The sequence below is a fragment of the Octopus bimaculoides genome, chromosome 18, assembly GCF_001194135.2.
Source record: "Octopus bimaculoides isolate UCB-OBI-ISO-001 chromosome 18, ASM119413v2, whole genome shotgun sequence".
Taxonomy (NCBI): Eukaryota; Metazoa; Mollusca; class Cephalopoda; order Octopoda; family Octopodidae; genus Octopus; species Octopus bimaculoides.
In genome coordinates, this window is record NC_068998.1 from 21123246 (window position 1) to 21127850 (window position 4605).

At 33.5% G+C, this 4605-nt stretch overlaps 1 long non-coding RNA gene across 1 annotated transcript in view; it reads left to right on the forward strand.

Annotated features, from left to right (window-relative positions):
* The window catches only part of LOC128249770 (uncharacterized), a 35486-nt gene extending 31980 nt beyond the window's left edge, over positions 1 to 3506 (forward strand). The window contains exon 2 of the long non-coding RNA XR_008265873.1: positions 1458 to 3506. This is a non-coding gene — a long non-coding RNA (uncharacterized LOC128249770). The remainder of the gene's footprint in view (positions 1 to 1457) is intronic.
* The last annotated feature ends 1099 nt before the right edge of the window (positions 3507 to 4605 follow it).

Consider the following 4605-nt stretch of genomic DNA (forward strand, 5'->3'; position numbering starts at 1 on the left):
TGTATTGCGTACTTTGTAAGCATTACTGTTTCTTTGTATATCTGTATACATACATACATACATACATACATACATACATACATACATACATACATACATACATACATACATATATATATGTCTATATGTATACAGGTACATATATGCGTATGTGTATTAATATGTATATATATGTACATGTATAAATATATATACATGTATACATGTATATATATATACAAATATATATATACATACATATATGTACATATATATATATATTCATATATATATATATATATATATATATATATATACATATACACATATACATACATAAATATAAATACATATACACACACACAAATATATATGATATGCACACACAGGCAAAACTAATAGCGAGGATGCTCCTCAGTAGCAGATTGTATGTGGTTTTATACGCGATTAACTAAATAGTAAGAATTTTTTTTTAAGTATGATATCGCAATGCTACAAGAATGAACTCCATTATTACTTTAACTATTTCTCTCTCTCATTTTAATTCCTTCTTTCTCTTTCTATAAGATGTGTATATGTGTTCGTGTTTTTGTGTGTATATACGTAAATCTTTATATACACACACATTCACACACACAGAAATATGACGAAGTAAATTATCTAAAGTGTTATATTTGCGATATATTTTTACTTCTCTATAATCATTTAGTTTTACAGTAAAAACCACCACTTATCAAATACTAAAAAGTAAACACAAACACAGAACAAACATACAAAAATATAATGAAACAAAAGAAATACAAATTAAAAAGAAATCAAAGTGAAGCAAGAAATCATCATCATCATTAACAGCAACAACAAACAACTGACGAACCCCTCCCGAAAAAAGTAAACAAAACACTCAAATACGAATACACAAATCCCAACAGAAACAGTGACAATAACACATCTACTGACAAAATAGATGGAAGTTTAGATCAGTAAATGAAAGATGAAAAACGTTTTAATGAAACAAGCGGGATGTATCGAAGATTAAGAAGACTTACGATATAATGTCACCATCATCATTATCCTCAGTCGCTACTACAACTACTACAACAACTATCACATTACCATTTATAACTCTAATGCGTCTTCCCTCCACTTTTGCTGCCATTTTGAAAACAGCAGCAATGAAAATAGCAATAACAGCAGAAATAACTTCATAACTTTCGATCAAAGAAGCCATAGTTATGAATACTGTCACTTGAATTAAATTAATTATGTTTTTTTTTTCATAACTCAATTTTCATATCTTTGTTGTTGTAATTTATCGTTACTGTTATTTCTATGGTATTACATTGAGCGTAACTAAGAATGGTGGATGGGGAAATCGGTAGGTTGATGGGCAAAAATAACTTGCGCTATTTAGCTATAGTCTTCAGTTTCTCCGTTCAATTCCAACCGCTGTTTATAATGTATTTAAATTTTTTTTTCAGGGTTCGAAAAAATGCGATGGGGTGCTGAAAAGTTCTTGGCATTGGATATCAGAAAATACGGGAGGATCAATTATTTATGATTGTATTCAACGTATTACCTTCTCAGATTCACACATTTATTGCAGCGGTCCTTCAATTTTTCTAAGCCCCGTAAAAGAACTTGGAAGTTTGGGCATCCAACCAGGCCTTTCGCCATACCCTTAAAGCCGGGAACTTTTCAGTACTTCTTCGTAAATACCAGCAAAATACTGGTTGAAATATCAATGTTTATAGTACTACTGTTAGAAATCCTTAATATCATAGTGTTACAACTTTACAATCACTTGGTAGCAGAAATAGTACAGCGTATATAAAAGTATCTTGAAATACTTATTTAGACTCGTTTACTGTCTAAATTAAAATGACATCGGATACAAATTTGCCTTCTACCTCTTCAAAATCAATAGCATACTAGCCCTATCATGTACTATAGTATTTTAAATCTCACTGCCTCTCCCCATCAAAATATCGACGCTCTTGCTATTGTAAAAATAATTATTCATATGATTAGAGCGGTAAATGACAAGATAAATATATAATTATGTGTATATTCATGGATGTAATGGATGATGCACACGTTGAGAAGGAACAAACGATGCTTAATTTTCTGGAAAGATTTTAAGTCACGTATTAGGATAAATATCTAAACTGAGATGATGTAAAATGGTATAGTGTTATCAATTCAGAATTTCCTATACAGATACGGAAATTCGTTTGACCGGTCATGGCTGATATTTGCAGTGCCCGATAAAACTTTCCTCTAGTGTATTGATGGAATAAGTCTTTATACCTAATAACTGCTATTACTTATATAGATTTTGTTGGAGTCTAAATTTTAAATATTACCAGCTTAAATAATGACTTGTTCTATCTTTTATTTCTCCCTGAACAAATTCTAAACGTAAATAAAAAACTAAACTATAGAAGTGTGCTTGCCGAATTATTCAGCGTTGGCAAAAGTGCTTGGTAGATAGTTAGAGCCATAAAGTATGCCAAATCTACTGTTTTTAAAGTTGTAGCCAATTTGAAGAAAAGGAAGGATGTTCATAGAAAGGCTCACCGAAAACGCATAACTCGCTTTTTAACAGGAATTAAAAGATCGAATGAGTTGAACCCATGAAAATCGATGGCGAAGTTGGCTCAAGATCGAGGAATCAGTAAAATGACCGGTTCTAGGACTGTGAGAAAGACCTCCATATATGAAATTGTACGTAAAGAGACACCGTAACATTCTAACTACCTGCTCCAAAGCTATTCGAACTGAAAGAAGTCCTAAACGTCTTTGTCACCTGAAACATAGTGGCGGAGACGTCCACAGTTTCGTGCATGAAAAAAAATTTCAAGGTAGATGAAGTTGCAAACCATTAAGACACACGAGGGATAGCGTACAACCATTCACAAGTTCCTTCAGCTATGCATAGCAAGAATCCGGCTTCCATTATGGTCTTTGGAGCTGTTGCAAGTGATGGGAGATTGATGCTTCCCCATTTTATTGAAGTGGGTCTTAAAATCAACACAGCAAAGTATCTCAAAATCTTAAAAGAAGTTTTGTTGCCTTGATTCAAGAGGTATTATGATGCAAGTCGAGTCATGTTTGTACAGGATTCTGTGCCTGCCCATTTTTCAAAACGAGTGCAAGAACTTGAAGAAGGAATTGCCCATTTTTGTCCCTAAAGGTATCTAGCCCTCTAGCTCACCAGATTTGAACCCGTGTGATTCTTTGCTATGTGGCACAGGTGAAGCAATATCCAACGCAGCTTATCACGGCTGTGTGTCTTCACTGAAGGCCTCGATCAAACGATCATTCGGCAAAATTAAATAGGAAGAAATAATTAAGGTCTGCACCTCATTTTGTAAACGGATTGAACCGGTAAAGAAAGCAAATGACGGTCACATTAAACTGAAATAAATGCTAAACACTCCGCAATAAATTGGCACAAACATAAAATTTGCAGTGTTTGATTTTTCCGAGTTATACCAATTATAATAAAAATATTTAAATGGTCCCAATTTACCTGTACCGTGTTACTTATCCTGTTTTCCATTTTTTCTCTCGTTTGCATATTTAACTCGTTTATTTTCGTACTTCATGTTGCTTACATAAGTGGTGATGTCCTGTACCCATATATATATATATATTACTTATATTATTATTTAATTGAACGCCATGCATCCATTTCAAAGTGAGTTTAACTTAACCATTTTGATTCGACTCTACTCTATACTGTTTCCCCCATCCTTCTCTAATTCCTTTTTCTCCGCTTTACCGTCTTCTATCTGTCTATCTGTCTCCCTCCCCCTTTCTCTTTTTCTCTCTCTCGTTGCTCACACGTGACCGTCGTCCATCTTTCTTTTCGTCACGTGACCATCTTTCTTTTCATGCATGACGTTCTAAGGACTGGACGTTTTCTTTCTTTCTCCTCTGTGTTTCCTCTTTTCAACGAAGATATTTTCCTCTTGTTCTAGTCTAACGACCCTCCATGTTTGTTTTCGTTCGGTTTCCTTGTATGTCTCCACTGTCCTGTTTCGGTTCTCAAATTTGACCCTCCATAAATTCAACATTTTATTTTGGAATTTATGGGAGCACTCTGTCTTTGAAGACTTATATTGTCGTTGAATGCTCGAAATGAAGAGTAGATGGACAGTCGACAACTGATGAAGGTTCGTTTTCCGTGTTACTTGTCTTGTTTTCCATTTTTTCTCTCGTTGTTTGCGTATTCAACTCGTTTGCTTTCGTGCTTCATGCTGTTTACACTGTTGGTGATGTCCTGTACCCATATATGCATATATATATATTATTTATATTATATATATATATATATATATGTGTGTATGTGTGTATATGTGTGTCTGTGCGCGCGCGCGTATGTATATATGCATACATATATTTATATGTGTGTGTGTCTTGCACATATGGTTGTGATGCATGTGCCTGGTGTACTCTTATTAGACGGGTAGTCATGATAGGTATACCGGGCTTCGTATATTTTACCCCAGTGTCCCTTTGGTGGCATGCACTGCTCTCTCACTCATAATAATAATAATAATAATAATAATAATAATAAAGATAATAATAAAGATAATAATAATAATAAAGATAATAATAATA